The sequence below is a fragment of the Macrobrachium nipponense genome, chromosome 38 (genome assembly GCF_015104395.2).
Source record: "Macrobrachium nipponense isolate FS-2020 chromosome 38, ASM1510439v2, whole genome shotgun sequence".
NCBI lineage: Eukaryota > Metazoa > Arthropoda > Malacostraca > Decapoda > Palaemonidae > Macrobrachium > Macrobrachium nipponense.
Window position 1 is genome coordinate 13,572,158 of NC_061098.1, and position 27,058 is coordinate 13,599,215.

General features: G+C 40.8%; 1 long non-coding RNA gene across 3 annotated transcripts; it reads left to right on the forward strand.

Annotated features, from left to right (window-relative positions):
* Positions 1-392: 392 nt before the first annotated feature.
* LOC135209883 (uncharacterized) lies at positions 393-25,295 on the forward strand. 3 transcript variants are annotated; one of them, XR_010313430.1, is made up of 5 exons: positions 393-519; positions 4,043-4,121; positions 14,900-15,013; positions 15,205-15,298; positions 23,519-25,295. It is a non-coding gene; the product is annotated as an uncharacterized LOC135209883 (long non-coding RNA). The 3 variants fall into 3 exon arrangements; XR_010313429.1 differs by lacking the exon at positions 393-519 and adding an exon at positions 3,094-3,871; XR_010313428.1 differs by lacking the exons at positions 393-519; positions 4,043-4,121 and having other exon boundaries at positions 14,421-15,013.
* Positions 25,296-27,058: the final 1,763 nt, after the last annotated feature.

The following is a 27,058-nucleotide window of genomic DNA, read 5'->3' on the forward strand; positions in this document are numbered from 1 at the left end:
TACTTAATGGTGAAATTTTGTTAAGAGTTAAAATTATTTGCCCAATTTTACACAGGAATCTAACTACACATCACCGAAGACTGCGACATAATGAAATATTGATTTTTCCTGTTGTGATAAAATAGCCATTTTCTTGTATTGGTCATTGTCGGTAATTTTGAAAAAGTAAAATTTCGCCTATTGCAGCACAACGCAGGTTTAGAGGTTCCTATTGGTCTTAAACTATTATTTGATTGAAGAATTTACTATGTTTTCTTGATTTTATCCCTATACATGGCGAATCCAGATTTTTCAGATCGAATACCACAATTTCTGTGCGGAAACTGATAGAAATCACTTCTTTTTTACTTAAAAATTTTAAATTAGCATTTTCTCTTCTGTAATCCTATCTACACGAGAAGCAAAGAACTCCAGCGTCCTTGAATCTTGGCTTTTGGCTGCCCTTGGTTCATTTCATTGTTGTGTTTTTTCATCTGACAACACTATTTTTGCCGTGACATGATTTGAAACTCCACAAAGGTAAATTGCGTTAGAAGGTTTTCTATTTGTGTGATATCCAAGTTGCGTTATAACGTGTGAAGCTTGAAATTCACGTTGGAGGTTGTTAGGCTCTCGTGTTGAAAGCAATGACACAAATAAGGAAATGTTAAACTAGTAATAGAGACTAAATACCCAAGTAAAACCTCCAGTCGCCATGTATCGATAACTTAGATTTACCACAGTAGGCTCTTACTTTGCTGTCACTAGTGTACCAATTTAACATTAGGCACTCAGAATCGAGACCGAGAGTAGGAAAGAGTGCCTAGTCTGTGGTTATGTTGCCTGGAATAACGGATATGTTTGATAAACTGGTAATGGGTTCGTGTTCTTCTCAATTTATACTGCCAGTGCCGTGTGCTAAGTGTTATGTAAGACCCTTTTAATGCAGTAGTAATGTTAAAATGTTAAATTTCACATTTTTTGTTGGAAATATTTGGTTAACACATTCACCCCTTCCTACCCAGTCTAACCGTACTGGGAGGGCGCAGGAGATGATACTAGGTTTTTGTATTTGGGGAAAACAAAGTTCAGTGAAATACAGAGTGCATCCAAGCCTGACTTCCTACTCTAACCTAGGCACTAGCTATATTGTACAGGATTGTTGAGGGTCAGATATTTGGGTGTGCCAAACCTAGGATCCTTCACCTAACCTGGCCTAGGTGCCTGTAGTACATTGAAACAGGCACTTTGTCCTGTTAGGGTAAAAAACCGCATGGTACAGGGGTGGACCATGTACGATCAATGTGTACAACCCCAAGAAAAGTACATTATAACGCATCCTGACTCCGATGTCAGGACGCGTTATAATGTACTTTTTTTGGGGTTGTACACATTGATCGTACATGGTCTACCCCTGTACCTTGCGGTTTTTTACCCATATTGCTTCCCATTTTGTTGGTGTCCTTTAGGGAATGGATGGTAATTCTATACAATAGCTCTGCCACTAATAATTTTGATTTTCTTTTTCTGATGAATTACTTAGTGCTTTATCTAAAGCTGACCTTTTTTTTGAGGAGGAACAGTATTTTTACCCTATTCGTTAACTGGGGATTTTGAGTGGGGAATGAATTAAAGAATCTGTTTCAACACACGAATAATGGCAAATGTAGAATAAGCAATAAACAAGGCCACCAGCTAACCTAACCAAGTAGCCGTCCTTACCTATCGGGGGGGGGCGTCGCCCCCACCTTACAGTCCTATTAAGTATAAGACAGCCTAAAACCCTTTCTGTACATACTTAGGTTGGAGGGTAAAGGTGAGCTGCCATCTTTAAGAATGCATGGAGCCTATGCTCCAATACTTTAAAATGCAATTTAAAATAGGCAAGAGCCAGTATCCAACAAACTGATCCTTTCGACGACCATATTTAGGCAACAGATTCTTCAAATCCTGCCACCGCCTCTCAATAGTATTAGTATGAGCTCCAGTGTGCTGGGCCACAAAGTTCGAGTGGTTGACTCTTAAATGAAGAAATCCTCCTCATTTAGGCAACTGTATTCCTCCCAACAGTTGGAAATGATTGTAGTGCTGGGCTCTATATAATCACTTTCACTTTTAATAACACCGTGGGTAGATCTAGGGTACTTATCCGCGACGGCCTAGACTATGGCAGTTGCTGTTTTTCTATGCAGTTTTACCTACTGAACAAGAATTTTAAGTAATATTTATTCGGACGACTGTAATTAACCCCCCAGGGGCCAGTACTAAACACTTCTAAATACATTGGACGCCCCAATCCCTAGTGGATGTCGTATCCGCGGTTACGTTCATTGCAGTCCATGTGGAGTGCTTCTGTAGAAATACCACACCGTGATCTTAGCAGTACAGTGGTACCTAGAGATATGAAATTAATCCGTTCCGAGGCGGCTTTCGTATTATGAGCTTTTCGTATCTTGAACCGCATTTTACATGTAAAATGGCTAATCCGTTCCAAGCCCTACAAAAACACCCCAGTAAATTTTATAATTAAGCTAAATTAACCAATACACAATGAAATACTACGTACAACAATTTGGACCATTCAATACCTAACTTAATACGTACGTACTAGTACTAATATGTACTTACCTGTAAATAAAGTGTATTAGTGTACATGGTATATGAGAAATACTGTACGTACATAGGTACGTGTGTAGTAAAATGTGGAACCTTACGTTTCGAGTGAGGCTATCTCCGAAAGTGGCGACAGAGGACAAACGGCAGAAAACTTCTTATAGTATGTACACTTAACTTTACGAAACACATTAAAAAATGTCAGGAAACATAAACTAAACTTTACGAAACACATTAACAAAACTGTAAAACACAACTTTACAAAAAACTTAAAATTAAACTTTTTTTTTTTTTTTTTTTTTTTTTTTTTTTACTTTTTTATACTTTACATTTTTTTTTTTTTTTTTACGAAATTTAAATTTCTTCACCACTTTCAACTTTGTTTTTTCGTGGTATTAATTGGATCTTCCTTTTTGCTTACTCCTACTAAAGGCATCTTTAAAAAATAACTATCCAAGGAAGATTGCTTCTGCCTACTTTTCACTATGTTCCTGAAAACGACTCGGTTTCGGAGTGTGTGTTTTCTACAAATGATTGCACATTATGAAAAGCAGCTAGAGCATCCTTAATTTCTGCCGTTGTCATAGGGTCATAATCCTCCTCCTCGCCACTGCTAGAGAACTCTTCTTGAACAATGTTATGTTGCATGGCCTCCAACTCCTTCAGGTCATCCGTCGTAAGCTCCTGTTGGTGCGCCTCGAGAAGGGAATTGATGTCGTCCTCGTCGACGACCAGCCCCATGGACTTGCCGAGTGCAACAATCTTGTCAAGATCTGGTTGCGAAACAGTTTCAGGATCGTCAACTGTTCCTGAATCTGCAGCACCAGCTTCACCCATGTCGAATCCCTCGAAGTTAGGGCGGCTACGGCATCAGGCCAGAGTTTCCTCCACGAAGAATTCAAGGTTCGCCTCGAAACCTCCCGCCAAGCTTGATCAATGAGTCGGATGCATATCACAGCATCGAAATGCTCCTTCCAAAATTCATGCAAGGTGAGGTTTGTGGTATCGGTGATGTCGAAACATCTCTTGAAAAGATGTTTTGTATACAGCTTCTTGAAGTTCGATATCACTTGCTGGCCCATGGGCTGGAGGAGAGGGGTGGTGTTAGGTAGAAGATAAAGAACCGTGATAAACTAATACTTCGCTAGGATATCTTCCTCGAGGCCAGGAGGGTGAGCAGGGGCATTGTCTAACAGCAGACATTTCAGAGGGAGGCGCTTCTCTTCCAAGAATTTCTTCACTGTCGATCCGAAACATTCTCTTGATCACTAATCATCTGGTAAGTAAAAGTTTTGTCTCCATATTACAATATGACAATGTCTTCATAATAGTTCTGTCAAACTGCATCGATCGATTGTTCTAATTTGCCTATGTTAATGGTTTTATATTTAAAGTTTTATTTCAGGATTAATAAATGTAAAAGTATTAATGTTTATTTGATGCTTTTCAGAAAAGTTACAGAACTTCAACTGATGTTGCTATAGAACTTCAACTGATGTTTCTGTCAAGTACAAAGGAATCCTTCAGAGGTGAGTTGTCATATATTTTGTAAATCCCTACAGGATTGCACAAAATGATAGATGCACATTTGAAGTTTTAGCTTTCTTTCATGGCATAGAAGTCTTTTTTAAAAGCTTAGGCAAGGTGGGCTTTATCATCATGCATGTGTTATATAAGCTGAATGTGTACTGAAAGTATGTCAGATAATGAACAGACAAAAGGTGTTGCATGTGATAATTTCGAGAATTCAAAATACCTTTAAACAGTTTAACATGGCAGTTGTTGTTAGCTAGTCAGACTTGTATTGGCTAACATATCTTGCTTAGTTAACCAAGTTAAACAATTCAATGGGGCAATGAACATTTGCCAAAGGGTATTATGCACAAATCACATTAAATTAGGTTTTAAGAGTTAAATATATAGGTGGGTTGGAAACTAATTTTAGATGGTTCACAGTTTGCAAATAGAATGTTTAGATTGTTGAAAATACATATTGAGCAGGTAAGAGAAATGAAAATGATTTAACATTTTATTTAGAAATTGTTGGCTGTAAGCCATTTGCGGTGAACATGCATTTAGGTAGGCATAACAGCAGTGGCTATTATGAGTCATAGGTGACATCTGAGTAATGGTAACCAAAGAACTATTTTGCATCGGAGTTTATCATTAAATCAACAGTAGTGAAACAATCTTGATTAAAAATGAATGATCATTCAGCAAGTAAATGCTGTGTTGTACCAGAATGCTGGCTGTAGAGTAGCCTGGGAAGCCGGCAATGCTTCCAGTTACTAACAGAGGACAACTGGAGCTATTGCCCGGCAGCCAAAATTCTGTCACTAAATACATGTGGTAAATGTTAGAGGCAATGAATTTGCAATGAGTAGGCATGATAGTCAACAGATGGTAAAAAAGTCCACAACAATTAACCAGATAAAATTACAAAGTTTGTTGATAGAGGTTGCAGCAATTTAAAGGTAAAGAAAGTGCACTTAAAATTATTCATAATGGGGAGTACACAAAGCTTTAATGTGCTATGGGAGGTGATCACTGTACTCCAACAAGAAGTGGTACTTGTGATGTACACGGAAGTTTTTGGAGGAATGTATGTAATGGAATGATAAGATGATGAGATCACAAGAATTTGAAGAAAAATTCTAGCAAATATTGACAAATGTTACCATGAAAATATTTTGTTACAGCATCATAGAAGTGTGTTGATACTTACCATCTCTTGGCATCAGATGTTTGGAATATTCAACACGTAAGTCAGTAGACATGTATAATTCTCAGTCTCTAAGGACCTGATATTGGAATCACAACTAAAAAAGTAATTGGGACTTATGCGGTTAACACATGGCTAAATAAATAAAATCTGAGATCACAGTCCGTGTAATTGACAGCTCGGTATTACAACAGTTTTGGTTTTTTGTAATAGTTGTCCATTTTCATTTAAGGATAATCCACTTGCGGGAATGTCCAAAATATTGAGTGACATGTTTGATTGTATACTACTGATTACTCATAGAATTTTTGCAACTATTTTGCTAATGTTTTGTGGTATAGTCAAAATTGGAGGAGTTGCTATTAATATAGTAGTAGTAAATGGTATACCTGGCTATACAAAACAAGAGCCTACTGAAACTTCTCAAAAGTTTAATTGGTGCACGTTTTTTTCATGATCGATAATAATGGTGAAAACACCAATACAAGTGGATGTCTTGGGCTGCTGTTGTAAATGTGTATGAAAATAGATTTTTTTAATGTATAGAATTTAAAATAACAATTGCTGCCCTTGTGCATGTGCTGAATATGTTAAGCAGAAATCATTGTATGGGAATTTGTTCATATCATTACAGGGACTGCTAGTTTGAGTTCACAAAGAAATAGTTTAGTTCATGGTTGTTATAATTAATAATTGATTTCAATGAACACTGAGTCACAGTAGCAGATTTTTGTAGAGCATAGTGATTAGGGTAATCATTTCAGTATATATGGTGAGTGCTCTCAGAAATCCTTTAAACAGAAGTAGTTTTAGCATCCTCTTCACAGAAATAACATAATATCCACCTCACTTGAGAAAAACCTGTACTGTGTTTTCTTTATTTGGGCATTATGCAGAAGTATAACACGAGATTTGTGTAATCTAAGGTTAGTTTAGTAAGATTGAGTTTAGCTGCAACCCAATTCTATTTTGATTTACAGTTCCCTAGGTTTGGTGTGGTGAGAGGCTAAGTTCAGTCCCCAGTCAGGTAAGACCTGGCACCCCAGGGCTAGGTTAGGGCTGTATTTATGGGTTAAGTCACAATCCTAGTATAATTTAGGTTGGGGTATGTAGGGGTAAAGCCCTTCCAATCTTGGAAGGATAGGGTCCCAGACTAGGTTATACATCTGTCACTCATGTTCAGATTTCACTGACCTAAAAATTAGTTTCACACTGGCATTCACCATAATTGTAGGGTATAAGGGAGTCCCATTATCTTTACCCCAGCCTGATCATGACAAGAACATGAAAGGAGTTAATTGAGACCAAATCCCTGACATGACCCTGGTGCCCAAGCTACTAGTGTACTACTTCCTTTGAGATTTTCTCAATTATCACCAACCTTGCCATGCTGAAAAAGCTAAACTGCTAATTTGGTACCTATGTAAATGTCAGAAAACCTCATAGCTGTAAAATGTTATTGTTATAATACAATTAAGTTTGTTCATACTTACCTGGCAGATATATATATAGCTGTATTCTCCGAAGTCCGACAATTTCAAAATTCGCGGCACACGCAGTGGGCGGCCAGGTGGTAGTACCCATTCCCGCCGCTGGGAGGCGGATATCAGGAACTATTCCCATTTTCTATTCATATTTTATCAGTGCCACTGTCTCCTGAGGGGAGGTGGGTGGGCACTTTAATTATATATATCTGCCAGGTAAGTATGAACAAACTTAATTGTATTATAACTAACATTTTGTTCATGAAACTTACCTGACAGATATATATATAGCTGAATCCCACCTTCGGATGGTGGGAAGAGACAGAATAGGATTTTTGTTTTTGGGAAACTAAATTAAGTAGATGATATACATCTTGGTTCCTCACCTGTTAGCATAGCCGACTTTGTGATTACTGTCACCAAAGTCTGCTTCTGCGTTACTAGAGTTGCCAGCGAGGTAGAGACCTGTAATGCTGGTGCGCTCTAGATGATCTGTCAACGGGGGCGTGACCACAATGTGACTAGACCATATGACCATACTTCTGAGGGCAACGAAGCTAAAACCACCACCTGACCTAACCTATCAAAGTTAGTTCCATAACTTCTAGGCTAAAGAAAAGGAACGCCGCCTCAAGCGACCAACCCTTCAAAGTTAAAAGCACACCTATCCCTTTTCTATAGGATAGGATTTCGTGTTGCTTGCTGCCCCCAATAATATATCTACGGAAATGTATGGTCCTAGTGACTTACAGATCTCAAATGTCGTCTTCACATCCCGTCGGGAGTGTGGAAGCGAACACAGAGTTGCTTCGCTAAAGCGTGGCACTCAGGATGTTACTGAGTGTCATGCTCTGTTGAAATGCTTCCGAGGCCGCGCCCTCACCTCTTGAGCATTCATATTAAGAAAAAAATCTCAAATCTTTATGCAAACATAATGAATGAGACTTCTTAAAAAGACTCCTTGACTATAATGCCAGGGTGTTCTTGGACATGAACCAGTCTGGTCTTTTACGGAACACCGCAGATTGTCCGTTGACCTCGACTTTCTATAGTTTTATTAAGATAAAACTTGAGAGACCCGACAGGGCACAGGACTCTCTAATGCCTTTGCCCAATAATTTGTGCCATACCCTTGGTCTCCAAGCCTTCGGGTCAAGGGTTAGACAGGTTTTCGTTCTTATCAAGAACGGAAGGCTTAGAGGACAGACCGCATTATGTCCTTTAAAGCTAAAACACTGATGAGGCTAAAAGCTCGCTAACCCTCTTTGCCGTGCTAGAGCGGTTTAGAATGTTAGCCTTTCTGGTCACGTGTATTAAGTTCGCAGAAAGGATAGGTTCGAAATGCTTTTGGCATCAGAAACTCAGACTACGTCTAAGTTCCTGCCCGGAACCTGCGAGCAGAGAATTTCAAGATCTCCCCAGAACCTCAAAGATCGTGAAGCTTTGTTGTTTGACAGAACCGAATCTCTGAGCCTAGAGGCCGTCAACAACATATTTGCATATTCTACAATAGTTAGGACTTCTATCTAATCTCGTACTTCATACGGAAAGATAGAACCATAAAGAAATTCACAGAGGTCGAGTTGGAGGAACAGTCATTTCCCTTCACTATCCAGAAACGGCCCGCTCCGATTGAACACTGAAAATAGGCAGCACTGCTTTGCCTTGGCCAAGAGACTGCCATTAATCTTGAAGATCTAAATCGCTTCTCGATAGTCCTGAACGCCTTCAGACTCAGAGAGGAGAGATATTAGATACTTCACTAAGTGACGATGTTAGATTACACGATTCTCTCGGGAAGGGTCTTTGGACAATTCTCTGAATTACCTGACCTCTGTGAATCCAACCTCTTAGAGGCCAACATGTGGCGACTAAAGCTAATCCTCTAGGATCATGAATAAGGGAACAACTTAAGAGGAAGCTCCTTCGTCTTCAATATTACGAAAAACTTAACGAAAGGACGCCCTCAGTCTCTCCTCACTTTCGAAATACTTCTAAGTGAGGATTACTCAGACGTCAGTAGTTGTTGCCTTCGATCGAGAAGACCCGCACGGACGTGCACTAGTTTAACGAACCTCTTGAGGATCGTTACGTTCCGTGCCCAAGCCATAACCAATTCTCTCTTCTTGAGCTATGAAAGAGCTGAGAAATTATCCGAGATGATTTGGGCCACTCGATCCAAACTCACCCTTCGAGGAACTGGAGAGCCGACCAATTGGCTTCCATTCTTTCAGACAATGTGCCAGAACATCTGTTCCTCTGTTCGGATGTCTGCACCCTCTCGCTATCACCCGAGGTGATCCTCAAGCCGTTGAGAGAAAAATTAGAATTATTACAAGATCTTGATGTTATTCCAATTTCTTCGTGAGGAAAAATTGTAGAGGTCTGAATTGCTGTTTTATTCAGGGAAAACAAACTTCTCCAGCGAGGAAATGGTCCCCAGCAAACTCATCCATTCCCTCACTCAGCCTGCTTCCTTCCCTAAATAAGGCTGCGCTTTGCATAAGCAGGAGAGCATTATTATAGTGCTATGCCGCGGTAGATTCGTACAGAATTCTGTTACCGTGCGGTAAACCCGCACCGAACAAGTAAGTATAAGAGGATCTTGTTGAAATTTTCTAAGTAAACGGAAGGCATGTTCATTCATGATTACTAGGAAATTTCCTCAACCCGAGGCTCAAAATCCATGATTGTAGGGCAGAGAGACGGTTTATCAGCCATTTCCCGCAAGGGGAGAGAGACGGCAACCAAACGCGCATGACACCGAGCTAGCCGGTACTGCGTAGATCACAGTAACAGCAGCCTTGTTCATCGTCTTCGCACTATCTGCCTGAGTTGCCAGCTACTCCTTTTACGAAGGGATAGGTATGAAATTATCGAGCAAAAGGAAACTCTCAAGCAGGCATATTTAAACGAAACAAAATTCGCTTAAATACAGAATCTGAGTTGGTGTTGGTCGTAACAATACCTGAATAGTTATTCTTACTCCGAAAACTCTTGGAAGGTTGTTGAAGGGAGTGTCAAATAAATACATTAGAACAACAGTTTCATTCGGCTTCTATCCGCAGAGGTAAATACTATATGCGTATATGACTTGACCCATGCGTTAGCAAAATGACGCAAAGATAAACTACGTAAGTATTGTAGTAATTTGAACATCGAATTCTCTACTACATCTTTCCTCGACGAGGAAGAGAGAAAGAAAGGAAAACGACTGTCCACGTTCTAATGAATGAGACTTTTTAAAAGAACTCCTTGACTCTTTGCCAAGAAAAAGGGAGTAATATTCGAATAGAGATCATCAAGAGAGAAACCGAGGATCGAAAAGGACCGTTCAATGTTCTTATGATATTGGACAATAAGACTTCCTGGAATCTAGTCTACAAGTCTTTTTTCTTACTCCCCGATGAGCCTCTGAAAATGAATGAGAGCTCTTCCGAAATTTGTTAATGAGTTTATCCGCTTAAACGATAAAAACGTTAAAATCTATGTCAATGAGAACTACCCCATTTATGAGGGGTCCCCCACTTAAATGACAAAACGTTTAGTATCTTGACAATGGGGAAAACGTCCTTACTAGACAAAACTATTAGCACTTTGCTAATAGGGAAAACCCTTTAACATGACCGAAAGTCACCCAGAATATGAGTATATAATCTTCCGATTCTCAGAGAAATCGATGAAGAGGAAATAGAGGGATCGAAGAAAAATTCGGGTATGTATCTCCGCTAACTCCGAATCCTTTTTAAAAATTTCTGTAAGGAATGTCCTGTGGAGAGTCCTGAAAAAACCTCCTCTTGCGAGCGTTTATAAAGCGTCAAGGCGTCCTAAGAAACTTCCTGAACAGCAAATAAAACGCCTTCTACAAGTCTTTTCTCTCGCAAAGCGTCCTGCCGAGCTTCCACCGAAGCGTCCTGGCGAATGTGCACAAAAGCGTCCTCATAAGCGTCCTGGAAAGCGTCCTCAAAAAACGTCCTGCGTAGCTAAGAGCGTGTCTGAGCAGAGAACACCAAGTCTTCTGAACGACGTTTCAGAGAGGAACTCGTTGAGCGCCCTGATGCATGCAAGTCCCGCCAAGAGGCGTCCTGGCGAGCGACCTTGCCAACATCTCAATGTTATGACGAACCGCGTTTTGCGTATGACGTTGAATATTTTCAAGGGACGCCTCATGCGAGTCTCCATGGAGAGCCGCACGCTGCTCCTGAAGTGTGTGAACACTAAAGGAAGACGTATGGCTTTTCGTCTTCAAGACGGGCCTTAAAGACCTTCATACCTTCTTACAAAGACAGTGGCCGCCTGTGCAACAACTTGCGTCTTAGTAATGCAAAAGAACATCTCCAGAACGCACTCAGCAAAGGAACGCCGAGCGTCCGAAAGACACCTCGCAAGGTGCTTGCCGAGCGTCCTGGAGAATGTCTCTACTTATAGGACGTCGAGCACCTCCAAAAGCTACCTCACGTCTAAATTGCCCTTCTTATGCCGAACCAGAGACATAAGTTGTTTGACTGTGCAAAGCAGCTTGCCGGACGTCAAACTTATCAGCTTGCTTTTCGAAGTAAAAGCGAACGTTACATAACGTATACGGAGCGCATGAGGAGAGGAGACGAATCTGAGTTGCTCCTCCAAAAGGTGGAATCTAGAATGTCCTTGATTACCAAATTCTTTTGGAATGCTAGCGAGGTTTGAAACAGCTCTAACTTCATGAGCGTTCACGAAACGGAGGCTCAAATCACTCTTCTGGCAAGATGAATGAGCTATTAATAATGTATTACAGATGGGATAAATGAGCGTTCACTCGCAGGAGGCTCAAATCACTCTTCTGGCAAGATGAATGAGCCTCTTAATAATGTATACATGAGTATAAATGAGCGTTCACTCGCAGGAGGCTCAAATCACTCTCTGGCAACGATGAATGAGCCTCCCTATATGTCCCTTAGGAAAAGAGCCAGTGCATTCTTCGAAAGGGTAAATGTGGTCTCTTTACTCCTCATCCTCTCGTGACAGAGAGAAAGGACGTGAAGCGTCCTCTTCTCTAAAGCTTCTTTAGGGGGGCGGCGAGTCCTTCCGAGAGCCCCAACCCCTGTGTGGGGAGGATGCCTCGGAGGACGAGAACAACCCTTGAAGATTCGTGCACGTGCTCGATCTTCGGCAGCCTGGGAAGCGACAACAGGACCTGCCGAAAGGAAGCCAGATCAGCATGAAAAAAAACCCGTACCCTCCTTCGGCTTTTGACATGCCCTCTCCCTGGTTTTTCTGGAGTCGACAGAGGTCTAGGCCTAGAGGCGTTATGGGGCCGATCTGACGTTCCCTCCTAACGAGAGAGAGGACGTGAAGCGTCCATCTTCTCTAAAGCTTCTTAGAGGGCGCGAGTCCTTCCGAGAGCTCCAACCCTTGCGCGGGGAGGACGCCTCGGAGGACGAGAAGCAATCCTTCAAGATTCGTGCACGTGCACGATCTTTAGCAGCCTGGAAGCGTAAACAGGTTCTGCCGAAGGGACGCCAGATCGGTGGGGAGCCCCCGTAACCCTCTTGCGGCTTCGACATGCCCTCTCCCTGAGTCCTGGGAGTCCGACAGAGGTCCAGGCCTAGAGGACATTATGGGACCGATCTGACGCCCCCTCCACAAAAAAAAAAAACACAGGGGCACTACACTTCACAACACTGATTGGAGAGCGAGCACTTTTAGTCTAGATTACTTGATGTAATCCTCTAGCAGACACTTCTTCTAGGCCCGTAAGCCATACCACAGGGTTAGGCCAAAATAAAATCTACAGGAGGTTAGAAGGTTCATTATTTCTAACTTCTGTTTACTGTGGAGGAAACTCCTGATTCTAACACGCTCTAAAATGCGTACATGAATCTCCTCTTCCGTAATCAGTCACACATTACACTAATTACATTGAACTTATGCAAAGAAAACATGTAAACGCCATAGATACTAAGCGAGTGTCTACCGAAGTTTCCGGTAGCTTCACCTTTCCCCATTGCAGACAACAAAGTCTGAAACTAGGCTAACTAGCTTCAGACATCAAATGCAATGAAAAATTTACGATAGCGTATGCCTAGCCACAAATCCAAGTCAATAATCGTAAGAATAATTAGGATACTTAAGCGGCTAATGAAGTTTCAAAATCCTAGGCGGAGGTCTGTAAACAGTTGTTTACCGACCGGCGACAGAAAAAATATGAATAGAAAATGGGAATAGTTCCTGATATCCGCCTCCCAGCGGCGGGAATGGGTACTACCACCTGGCCGCCCACTGCGTGTGCCGCGAATTTTGAAATTCTGTCTGACTTCGGAGAATACAGCTATATATATATCTGTCAGGTAAGTTTCATGAACAAAACGTGTTTTCAACTTTGGAATATGTCGATAGTTCAAAGTAAAATTCACCAAGGAACCATACCATTGGTCAAGGCACAACAATTTTGAAGACTTCATATTGGTTACTGATAACAGGTAAAATGACGAAATCATAATTTCTGCTTCCTATGGGTTTGACAACGAATGACTTGAATATATCAAAACACCCATTATATACTTATACTTTACACTCAGAAGAATGTTAAATTGACTAAAACCCTTGATAAAAATTTAGGTCAAAAGTAATGTATCATAGTTTTGACCATGGCCAAGAAATTTTTGTACAAGAAGAGCCTAGTTGCATTTAAGTTTTCCGGTAAAATAGTAGAAAACTAATGTAATTAGCATGGTTGCTGCCTTGATCAGTAAGATTGATTAAATTTGAGCATAGTATTCTTATCAATCTCCTACTTGAAAAAGGTGTGAGCATGAAGAATGTAATCTGTAGGTAGATTGGTTGCACATACTATCATGAAATACCTATTATGTAGATTGATTGGCCAGGGTTATATTTTATGATATACTGGAACTACTGAAAAATGGTATAAAGTCTGTTATGTGTATTAGAGGACGTTAAAAAGTGTTCTTCTCTGAACAGTTAACCTTATGGAATTCTGTATTTTTGTTGATATAACTTCTTGTGGGAGCATCTTTAATATGAACAGTGTTTATTGACTGCTCTGGCCATGATTCTTCAAACAGATACTGTGTTCTATTGCAAGTGGTCCCATTGCATAACGTCTTAAGCCCAATAAGTGGGACATGTCATCCTAAATAGGTCACATTATGGAAAGTTTGGAAATTATTAGTTTTTTTTATCCCATCCCAGAGACGTTGATTTCCACAATGGGGTTTGCATTAAAGTTGGTGTTTGGAAGGATATACTAGGTTAACCAATCATTGTTGACAGAAATGAATGTAATGTTCATAAATATAACGTCAACAATTATCCTTGAACTAGACTTAACTAATTTGTACGCAGTTAAAGTTATAATAGGTGTTACGTTACTACCAACAATCAGATAACATATGAATAAGGTTTATGAAATACGTATTGCTGTTTGACATTTTACATCCACATTCTATTTTTTTAGTGCATTAGTTTCAGAGGTACTAGTAGAGTCCAGGGGTCTTGTGTTATGTCATGGAAAATTAATATTTTATTTAACCTAATATGCTACAGGCTCTTATTTTTTACCATTGACTAAAGACAAATGCTTTCCTAATAGTTTTGTAAAGACTGTTTACATTTTGTGTCCACTAGGCAGTGTTAGTTTAATATAAAGTCTTAGTTTTTGTATTGCCTTCACTGATGAAAAAACTTTGTACTCAGGAAATCACACCAGACCTTGTAGTCATGAAATAAAACCATTTGTCTCGTAATTAGATGATCTGGTATTGTTTAGTAAATAGAAGTTGAGGGTTAAGAGAAATGATAAGGCATCCTCTATAATGAATGACCTCAGTATCCTTACTGTTGCGAGTTAGCTAATAGCAGTCCGTGGTTTTGTAACATTTGAGCTTGCAAGTAATACTTATCTTTTAGGGACATTTTCCATATATTTTGCTTAAAATTACTTTAATTCATTTTAATGTTTCTGTATTCTGGTTGGACACCATGAGGATGTCTGCTGGCTGTTTTTGTGAAAGGCCTACCACATTTAAACCCCCCTATTAGCTGTTAATGAAACAATCTGCTGATAGTTTAGTTCATCAACTTTTCAAGAATGTTATTCCAGCAATAGAGCACTGTCTACCTCCCAGCAATAGAGCACTGTCTACCTCTGAACCCCTTGAAATGTAGCTTAATACTGCAACATGACTCAGCAATTCTCTTTAGCAGCAATCATCTGGTAAGGAAAATATTTGCCACTATACTCAGCGTGACAGTTTTTTCATGTTTCATATAGTTTTGTTATAGTACTGTTTTGCTAGATTGTTCTAATTCGCTTATCATTAATGATTTTGTATTTTAAATTTTTATTTTAGGAGTTTTAGATGTAAAAATGATCTTATTAATGTTAATATAGTAATTGTATTTCAGAAATTTGTCATACATTTCTACAAACAGCATATGGGAATTCAATAGAGCGGAACATATCGCTCATCTTTCAGATTTTCCTTCCAATCCTTCAGAGGTGAGTTTGTTTAGATTTTGTTAATCCCTATAGACTGCATAAATTGGTTGATGCACACTTGAAATTATAGGTTTTATTCACTGCATAGAGGTTCTTTTAAAAGCTTAAAAAATGCTGGCCTTTATTATCGTTCACGTGGTGTGGAAGCTGAATGTGTACTGAAAGTATGTCAAGTAATGAACTGACAGAAGGTGTTGTCTGTGATGATACTAACTTATTAATGCCCACCATTCAAAATTCCTTTGATCAGTTTAACTTGGCTGCTGATTTTAGCTAGTCCGACTTGTATTGGCTAATAATTCCTGCCTGGTTAAAGTAAAATATTTTGGTTCTCATTTCACCAGATTAAACAAAATTCAATTGGGCAATACTTATTAGCCAGAGGATATCCTTCACAAATCAAATAGTTTTAGATTTTGAGAGTTAACCATTTAGATGGACGGGAAACAAATCATGGATGGTTCACCATTTCCAGATAGAAAATGTTCAGATTGTTGAAAATATTTAGCTGGCAAGAGAAATGTTATAACCTTATATTTAGAATTGATGTTGGCTGCAAGCCATTTGTGGTGAACATGCATTTAGGCTTAACAGCAGTGGCAAGTATGATTCATGGGTGACAACAGCTTAGAGATGGTAACCAAAGAACTATTTTGCTTCAGACTTTCTGTAAATCATCATTTGTGAAACAGTCTTGATTAGTGATAGTGCGCGCGCATACCAAGTATAATGCTGTGTAGTACCTGAATGCTGGCTGTAAAGTAACCTGGGAAGCAGGTTTATACTTCCAGAGGATAGCTATCTAGACTCTAGAGGATACCTGTTGCCCAGCTATCCGTTAGATACATATAAATGTTAGTTAGCGATGAATCTGCAGTGATTGGACATTGTAGCCAACAGATGATAGACAAGCCCGCAACAATTGACCTGATAAAAAGTAAAAATTTTGTTGATAGAGGTAGCAATTATTTGAAGGTAAAGAAAGTACACAATGATTATACTGTTGGGGGTGAGAACAGGATATCTGTTGATATACAGTAGTGTGTGGTTTGTGCAGTACTACATGAAAGGCTTGGAGGAGTCTAATGGAATGATCAATGTGATGGAATATCAGGAATCTGAAGAAAATGCCAACAAGTAATATTGACAAAGGTTACTATGAAAAATTGTTACAGGATCATAGAAGTGTGTTGATAATGATCATGATTCTGCTCCCAGCAATAGATATTTGAAAATTTATGAAAGATTTTACAGACAACCATAATATTCAGTCCTTTAGGACTTAAGACCCAAAGCATAACGTCAAAAAAAAAAAATTTTAATTTCTGTGATTTACACATGGCTAAGAAATTAAAATCTGAGATCAGTTCTTTTAATTGACTACTTATTACAATAGTTTTTAGTTTTTCTGGAATAGTTGTCCATTTTCATTTAAGGGTAATCCACATGTAGGAATGTCCAAAATATTGAGTTAACATAGTTGATTATTATATACCGAGGACATGTAGAATTATTGCAACTATTTTTGCTAAGGCTACATAGTATAGTCAGAATTAGAGGAATTGCTATTAATTTAACATGCGTAAATGGTATACCTGGCAATACAAAACAAGACCCACCCGAACCTTCTCAGGTTTAATAGGTGCATGTTGAAATCGTAGGCTATAATAATGGTGTTAATACCAATACCAGTGAATATCTAGGGCTGCTATTGTAGGTGTGCATGAAAACATTTTGTAATGTAAAAGAACCATTATTGTCCTTAAGGATGGTGCTGGATATGTTAAGCAGCAGTAATTCTGTCTATGGGCATTTGTTTATATCAATACAGGGATAGCTAGTTTGAGTTGGCAAAGTCAAATAGTTTGATTCATGGTTTATTGTAATTAATAATTTCAAAGATAACTGAAACAGTAGCAGATTCTCCTAGAGCATAGTAAATAGGGTGAATATTTCAATGATACAGCGAATGCTCTCAGGAGTACTTTCTACAGTAGTTGTAGGATCCTCTTCACAGAAATAACATGATACCCACCTCACTTGAAAGAAAACTGTACTATAGTTTTTTTTTAAGCAAATATCTATAATTTTTTTTTTTTGCGCGGGGGCGGGGAGGGGGGGGGGGGGCATCTATTAGGAAGTGTAGGTACATGAAAAAGACGCATTTCACATGTACCAGTATTATTAGTTGTTATTATGTTCAAACATTATTTCACATGTTGCGCGCCATTAGAGTATCCCATGTTAAGTCCAGTAATATGATATGGCAACATTTAAGTATTGGCAACATTGTAATTATTGCTCTCGTGAGGCAGTCTCGTCTCGTCTGTCTGTTTGTTAAGCTGTCTGCTGTTTGTCCCCTGGATCTTGTATATATTTCTACAATAGACATTTAGAACCTACATTCAAGTTGTGTCCTTGCCCCTCCACTTAAGGTTAAGGAGTTTACCAACACATACATGGCGCAGTGAACTTTGGAAGTGTCGTATTGTTTGAAGCTTATCAAGACTTGGACATCGGGAACCTGGACGGTCATCGCCATATTGGATGAACGTTCAATTCAAAAGTGCTTTCGTGTCCCTACTGATTCATTCTATGTCATGTGCAGTGTAGTGCCTCAAGTACTCAGTGAAGTGTTGTGCAGTGCATTGTGCTTTTATAGTGCCTTTTTTGTGTGCTCTAGTGATTTTATTGAGTATGCATTTATTCTGTTGTGGCTTCGCCGGAAGCACCGACTGTCACACCCGCACTCATGCCATGTCACGGGATGACTGAGTCGACTTGGCAACGTCGCCTTGGATGTGAGCTGCCGTAGGCAGAACACTATCGGTTTCATTAGTCCCCTCGTTGGCTGACGTATCTCTCGCACATACGCACACACTCACGCTTCAACGAATTTTATTTATTATTCTCGTATCAGACGTTTTGGAATAATTTTAATAATTTTGTTGAAACTTTATTCTTGCGCACTGCACATCGACAATAATGACGGACTCGAAAGGTACGCCTGCAGACCAATTAGAAGAGCCCACAGAACAGTGGCAATCAGTAATGTGGGCGCCCACACTCTGATGTTGGGGGAGTGTTGGAGCATCCAGTCTCTCCCTCCCCACCACTCTTAAGCCCCGCTACCAGCCCCCATCTACCTCTCAAGCTACTGGGACAGATTTCCTCGTTTTGATTAAGTTTTTAGAGGAATCTCGCTTGTATGAGGATGAGAGAGAAGAAGGGAAGATGAAACAAGAAGCAAGACAGACAACGTGAAGAAGAAAGAAGGGAACAAGAAGCAATTCGCCTTAGAGAAGATGATCTTAGAAGAGAAGAGGAGAATGCAAGGTTTACTGCCCTCATTCAAACTCTTGCACCAATCATCCATTCTCGTTCAGGTACCCTTACACCTGGCACAGAGGTGGTTCGAACTCCAGTCAACCCTCCCTTCCACCACCACAGAAGCAACCGCGCAAACGCCACCCCCACTGAAGGCAGATGCAACATTCATTCCGATGTTCAGGGAATGGAGACGTCGATGGGATGACTATGCTGTCATGGTGGATCTTTCTAAGCTTCCACGGGAAAAACAAATGATCCAGATGAGGAGTGATGACCCTTTACCCTGGAAACGCAGCGTGTTTTAGAACACACACTTCAAATATCCTCCCTCTACAGATAAGCCTGTAGATGAAGTCCTGGACGCCTTACAGTCATATAAAGGGTTTTAAGGAATGAAGTACTTCGCCAAAGAGAGTTACTTAGCTGCAAGCAATCGGAAGGGGAATCTTTCGCTGATTTCTATGTGAAACTTCGACGCCTTGCGGAAGAAGTTGATTTATGCCCAGGTACGCCGTCGCATGTGAAGAGACCCAGCTGAAAATGATTATCTTGATGGGCATTCGCGACGCGGACTTATTGTTCAGAAGTTGATCGCTTGGATGCCAATTCTTCTTTGCAAGATTTCATCACCACCTGTCGGTCGTATGAGGCGGCTAAAACTGCAACTTCTGCCATACGTGCCCCAAACTAATCAGCTGTGTGCTGTTTCGGCCTACAAGAGAGCAAGAGTCAAGCGGAAAGCATCCACCTTCGCCGAAACCCTCGAACCCAGCAACTTGGTGCCAGTACTGTGCCGTCAGCATGATCAAGACAAATGCCCTGCGGTCCAACAGTCACTGTAAAAGCGTGCGGACCCACCGCGTTGGCCATTGGTCGGACCAGGACCATGAAGTGTCCTGCCAGCAAGGTCCAGTGCCGTCTGTGTCACCGCATTGGGCACTTCGATAAGTGTTGTAGGGAGAATAAGAAGAATCTTCGTCAGGACAGATCTTCAAGCAACAGTGGTGCCTCTTCAGTCAACAAATCGCAAGATTCAAGGACCAGCTGTCGTCGCCTAGGATCGCCTCGCACCATTTCCAAGACGCCCAAACCTATCTGTGCCTCTCTTGTCGTTTGGCGATGTTAAGTCTCGCATTAAAATGTTACCAGACACAGGTGCCGATGTCACTGTAATTGGAAAGCAGCACCTTGACACATGGGTATCTCCAGGAGCTGTTTGCAGACGCCTCCGCAAAGTGCGACGTTCACCGCGGATGGATCTCCAATGTCACCTGCTCTGGGTATATTACAAGCTACCCTTACACTAGGCAAGCGATCCTGTCTCGCCAGGATTCAAGTGCATGAAAATGTGGAATTCCCACTTTTATCCTATGGTCATTGTGAGGAACTGGCCATAATATCTCCTGATTTCCCTAAACCTATTTTAGAAGTCAAACACGTTAATAGAGTCAAAGGAGCTACCCATCTCAGCGACCACATCACCTTCAGCAGCAAAGGAATACTTTCTTCAAGAGTTTCGAGATGTGTTGGTCTCGAAAGAAGAGTTGAAGACAGCTCCTCTCAAGCCTATGGCTGGTCCTCCCATGAGAATCCACCTTAAGGATGGTGCAGTGCCTTTTGCCATCCACACCCCAAGACAGATTCCATTCGCTTTAAGGACAAGTCAAAGAAGAGCTTGACTCCATGGTGGCCCAAGGGATAATCAAACCTGCTGGTGATGACCCGTCAGTTTGGGGCCACCCTCTCGTCGTCGTTCCCAAGAATGGGACAGGAGTACGAATCACTGTCGATCTGACCAAATTGAATAGCAGGTTTCTCGTCGAGCCCATCCTTCACCCCACACCCTACGCCGCTATTCGCAGTGTAGGCCCGAAGGCTCGTTTTTATTTCACAAAGCTGATGCTCTCTATGGTTACTGGCAGATGGAACTGGCAGAAGAAAATCAGCATTTAACCACCTTTATTACGCCATATGGTCGGTTCATACATTGCAGAGGACCGATGGGCTTCGCAGCTACTGGAGACGCCTTCTGCCTGCGAGGTGATATGCCCTTCAAGGTGTCCAAAACTGTGTTAAGGTCATAGACGACCTTCTCCTCCACGACGAAGACTATGCTACACACCTTCATCGTATCCCACGAAGTGCTCACCCGGTGCCGCAAGTTTGGGATCACACTCAACAAGGATAAATTTGTGGTCGCTGCACCCTCCGTGAATTTCTGTGGTACAATCTCTCAGGAGACGGCATCTCAGCTGATAAGCGAAAGTCGGTGCCATCAAGGATTTCCCAACCCCTGCTAACCTGACAGACCTCAGATCGTTTATGGGATTGGTCACCAGTTAGAGGAGTTCACGCCTGACATCTCCATTGCAGCCCAACCTTTACGTCCCCTGATGAGTCCCAAGAGAACATTTGTTTGGACCCCCGACCATGATGAAGCATTTCAACGTGTCAGTTAGCTCTCACCAGTCCACCAGTTCTCGCCCTCTTCGACCCAGACTACCTGTTCTTCAGACGGACGCTTCACGCCTCCACGGCATTGGATATGCCCTCCTGCAGGTACCATGGTAATGGACCTGCGTCTAGTTCAGTGTGGTTCTCGGTTTCTCGATGACGCAGAGACACGATATGCCACCATCGAGCTTGAGATGCTAGCCGTTGTCTGGGCAATGTCGAAATGTAGGCTATATTTAGCAGGCCTACAGAATTTTACTCTGATGACGGATCACCGGCCCCTTATACCTATTCTTGAACAGTTATACGCTGGATGCCATCGAGAACTCTCGTCTCCAGCGCCTCAAGGAGAAAATCTCGCCCTACATCTTTACAGCTGTGTGGCGTGCGGGTAAGTTGCTGTGCATCCCAGATGCATTGTCTCGCGCCCCAGTCAGCCACCCCACACAGGAGGACGAGATCTCGGGTGCTTCTTTCCGCTGCTCATCTTCGAACTGTCATGGCTGTGAACGCCGTATACTTTCAGACGAGTCTCCAGCTCAGGATCCCGACAGATACTTCAGGATCTTCGTGACGCAGCGAAAGCAGATCCTGCGTATACTCATCTACTCGATTGTGTCACATCAGGATTTCCTCGCAACAGATATGACCTTCACAATTCCTTACTTCCTTATTGGAAACTACGTGAAGATCTCTACGCCGATGGTGACCTTGTCCTGTATGGAGCAAGGGTTGTAGTTCCTGCCGCTCTCCGTCGTCGCACCTTGTCCCACTTGCATGACAGCCACAGAGGTGTGGAAGCAACCAAGCGCAGAGCAAGGCAGTCAGTTTTCTGGCCTGGCATTGACTCTGATATTGCCAAACACAGTCAGAGCTTGTGAGGCATGTCAGACATTGCAGCCATCTCAGCCGCATGGAACCTCTAATGAATGACGACAACCCAACAAGACCCTTCGAGTCCGTCTCAGCCGACTTCTTTGTTGTTGCAGGGAAGTCTTTCCTCGTCGTCGTCGATCGCCTGTCAGGATGGCCTGTTATTGCACCCTGCCAAGGCGATACTACCGCTTCCAATACTATCAGATCTTCTGCCGCTATTTCCGTGAAGTTGGTGTCCCCCTTCGCCTAAGGACAGATGGAGGCCCCCAATTCACCAGCGCAGAGTTCAAGGATTTTATGAAGCGATGGGGAGTTCGACACATGGTAACCTCACCCCACTACCCACAATCGAATGGTCACGCTGAAGCCGCTGTGAAGTCGATCAAGCACCTCATCCTCAAAACAGCCATCTGGCAACATTGATTGTGAAGCATTTGTACCGAGGCTTATTGGAGCTCAGAAATACTCCTAACTTTACTGGACGCTCTCTCCTGCCCAGATCCTGTATGGCTGTCCTCTCAGGTCATGTATCCCTGCCCACCCTCAAGCATTCTCCAAGGAGTGGCAGGTCAAGACCGAAGATTGTGACCGCCGTGTTGCCGCTCGTTACAAGCAGGTAAAGACCAAGTACGACAAGCATGCCCACCCCTTACCCACGTTGAGTGTCTGACAGCAAGTTCGGATTCAAGACCCGACCTCTCATCGTTGGGACAAAGTTGGCACTGTCATGGGAGCATGGGAATGGTCAGAGACTATCAAATTCGTCTCCCTAGTGGTCGTGTGTGGTGGCGTAATCGTCGTTTTCTTCGCCTGGTGCCACCCACTAATAGTGACCCCTTTCTTTCCTCCTGTCCCTGTGGCCCCTAGCCAGGACCTAGAAAGAGAGTCCTTAGTCAGTATTCCTCCAGTAAACCCACGTCGTTCCCAAAGACTCATGGAAAAGGAGTCCGCTCGAGAATGCACTACGAGCGTGAGGGGGAGGGAGGTGTAGGTACATGAAAAAGACGCATTTCACATGTACCAGTATTATGATGATGTTATTATGTTCAATTTCACATGTTGCGCGCCATTAGAGTATCCCATGTTAAGTCCAGTAATATGATATGGCAACATTTAAGTATTGGCAACATTGTAATTATTGCTCTCGTGAGGCAGTCTCGTCTCGTCTGTCTGTTTGTTAAGCTGTCTGCTGTTTGTCCCCTGGATCTTGTATATATTTCTACAATAGACATTTAGAACCTACATTCAAGTTGTGTCCTTGCCCCTCCACTTAAGGTTAAGGAGTTTACCAACACATACAGGAAGTAACAAGAGGTTTGTGTAATCTGTGAAGTGAAATATTTGAAACATATCCTCATTTGAAATTTTGAGATGTGTTTATACTATTTATATGCAGGATAGTTTTTCCTTAGGTGGTTTGTATTCCTATAATAATTAACAGAAAGTACGTAGAAGGTTTGTTAGAACTAGTTATAGGAGGATTGTTTCTATGACTTCCCAAGTTTTTGTATGAGTTCAAATTACAACATTGATTTTTATTGCTGTCATTTTTCATTACAGATTACTTGGAGATTCATTATCCTCATCATCAGTGACCTTCAAGCAATATCACTTTTGATTCAAGAGAGACTACGTCTTCCGAAATGTGTCTCGTGCCTAAGTCTATGGCTTGGTGTTCACTATCTTCAAATGCATTTGAAGTGACATGGCTTATAGGCAGTCTAATCACACCATTCTCGTAAAGAGATTTCCATAATATCAAAGGGTTACTGTTATATTAAAGTATACATGAACGAGACCTCTGTGAGTCACGCTACAAGACTAATTAGAACTTCTTAGGGCTGTATTCTTAAATAAGAATTATAAATGGAACAAGGTAAAATTAAAGAAGTTAGACTTGAAAATAAGATACTAAAGGTAACTGATGAATAGTACGAGAGAGAGAGAAAGCAGTAAGTCTGGGGGTCAAAGTGATACAAAAGAGAATCATTTGGTGGTAGCTGCATTGTGCTGGGGCCCAGCTTAAATGGTTATTTAAAAATAATTTTCATGACTATTTTAATTCCCTCAGTCACATTTTTACTAAAGTTTTCCTCTTATGAATTTAGATCTCCAAAGAGTTTACTCCCTTGTCTTATATTTTGTAGAATTTTAGCCAGAATTCCATTGTTGTTCAGACCATGGCTTGCACTTTGTTCCCATTGCCTCAGTCTTAAACTTAGTTTTGCTTGCTTTCATTATTTTCAACTTTCCAGTCTTCCATCTTTCAAACAATGTAGTAAGATAAGCTGATTCAGCTGGTAAGACAATGGGACTTGATAACCTTTGCTTGCATGTATCAACCTACTGGACAGAGCTGTTCCTTTTGAATCTACAGTGGACTATGGTGCCAATGACTTCTGACTACACATAAATTAGTCCAAGTTAAGGCATGGGATTAGGACCTATAGGATAAGTAATAGTTTCTAAAAAAATTTTTGGATCGGATTATTGGGAAGATAGACCCCTAATGTCTTGAGCCATGTAGTTCCTTCATTCACGCGGGTATAAGATTCACCTCTCGCTTGAATACATCCTTTAGATGAAGCTTATGAAAGAAAAGATGTAACTATTTAATAGTAAAAGTCTCTCTCTCTCTCTCTCTCTCTCTCTCTCTCTCTCTCTCTCTCTCTCTCTCTCTCTCTCTCTCAGCCAAATAATGTTCAAGTCGCACAGAAATGAGCAAACCATGGTGATTTATTTCATGTTGGATGCTCTTTATGGATAATAGATAACTCGAGATATATAACATGTAAGAGTATGTCATAAAGTTGATTATATTTCATAATACTTTAGGTTCCATGGTTGTATAATGTTTTTCTGCAGTAATTGCAAAAGTTAGTTTTTTTATGTTTCAGTGTAGTTCCGTCATTTGGCCTTTATCATTTTCACCTCTTGCTTGAATACATCCTTCAGATGAACCCTACGATAGGAAAATTGTAACTAGTCTTGTTTACATGTTTTCTCTCTCTCTCTCTCTCTGTAGTTCCTGTATTCACTCAGGTATAACTTAAACCTCTCGCTAAAATACTTCCTTCAGATGAACCATATGAAAGGATAATTACGGTATTTTATCTCTCTCTCTCTCCGCTTGAATAAGTCCTTCAGATGAACCCTATGAAAGGTTAATAATTCTCTCTCTCGCTCTCTCTCACACCGAAATTGTTGAAGTCGTATAGCAAACTATGATAATGCATTTCTTTCCACGATGTATTTATGAAAGATCATAACTCCTATGTTTAGCGTTTAAAATTAAGTTGAATGCTCTTTATAAATAGATAAACTTGAGATATATAACATTTAAAACTTAAGTATGCCATTAAGTTAATGTTTTTATATTTTAAAGGTTATAGGTTATACTATACTGTTTTCTTGCATTAATTGCAATTGCAAGTGTTATACTATTTATTTTTTAAATAAAATGTCTTGTGTTTTATTGACAAATGATTCTCTCTCTCTCTAGATCAAAGTATTATGTCATGAAGATGTGTTTTTAAGGTAGAGGGAAAAAGTTTCATTCATTTTCCCACAGGTGGATACATTGTATTGTGAGGGAAGAAGAAAATTGAGTCTCAACCAGGATGTGAGAGTCAAGTCCTTACATTGTGTTTTGTTATCTTCAATTGTTTATTCCCATTTTTTCCTTAATTGTGTTTAGCATGATTGCCTCCCCTGAAAGTCATTGTTGGTTAATTATTTTCATCAGGTTGTTGTGTTTTTTTTTTTTTTATATTTCTTGAAGCTCCAGTGGTCTCCTGAGTAGCCTGTGTACTACATTGCTATGGTAGAACTAACATGGCTCTCAGTTTGACGTATGAGTTCACCATTTTCTTAATGGTGTATATACACTGTGGTTTTTGTTCCTGTAATGCCCCCTTCTTCTTTTTCTGGTTTCTTATTGGTTCTCTTTGATGTCTTGTGGTCAAACTGGAAAAGTTTTGTGGTCAAATGTTTAATAAGGTTGTAGCCTAGATTTCCTTTTTAATCTTTATATAAAATACAATATATTTGAATGTCGTTTTTTAACTTGTCTACTCCCGAGCGAGTTCAATTTTCACCTAGCTCCTATTTATTTACCATTTTTATGGAAGAGTGCTCTTTTTGGACCAATAGGAGGAAGATCCTCTCAAGTGTACCTACTAAATCATGTTCAGGAATTTGAAGGTTGTTTTGTTCTCTATTTTTGCTCAACCCGCTTCTTTTATTTATTCCTGTCTATTCATATTTTCCCGTTTCTTCCCTATCTCATCATTTATATCCTGCTGCTGTTTTTGAAGCATTCTCCTTTTCACTAAGTTTCCAATAATACGCTGAGGATGAGAAAGATACTGACCAGAGGCTTCGAGATTTGTTTGTAGTGACACGCATCTTCCTAATTTGAATACCAACAATTCTGGTAACAATACCAGAGATCTTACCAGCCAAGCTAGGGAACTGTTCTCCCTCCCACTAACATTTCGTGGCTTTGTATTGATACATTAACCTTTTGATCCCTATCGCAAGTAGCTCATTTAGTTTGTTTTCACTTAATGGAAAGCTGTACGTCTAGAATGGATTATTTTGCTCTTATATGAAGTGCTTTGAGAGCTAATTAAGTCAGCTGAGTGATATAATTTGTGTGATTCAGTCGTTATGGTCGAATGGTCCTCATTAAGCCTGCTCCTGCACATAAACATTCTCTAGAGCGTCCATCACTATCACAACTTATTTTCTCCATTGAGCACTAGTCACTGGCTCAGTGATATGTCCCCAGGTGATGACTAAAACAAGTCTCCATATCGCTGCACTTCTGAAGTTATTTTGCCAGTATTTAGATGCCTCCTCTTTGGCGTGTGATATGTTTTAAGTCATTCCCGTGTATTCCCATACCCAGGTGAATTGCACATCTATCGAGTACCATTCTTCTACGTCGTTTCTGTCTGAACGTGTCATATTGGTTTTTCATTATGGTTTTATTTCATTGTTTGCCTTTTCATTAATTCTTACCAATCAATTGATTTGTGCGCAAATTTCATATTCCACTCCCTGTTCAGTGTTTCCCTTGGCTAAAGTTCATAGATG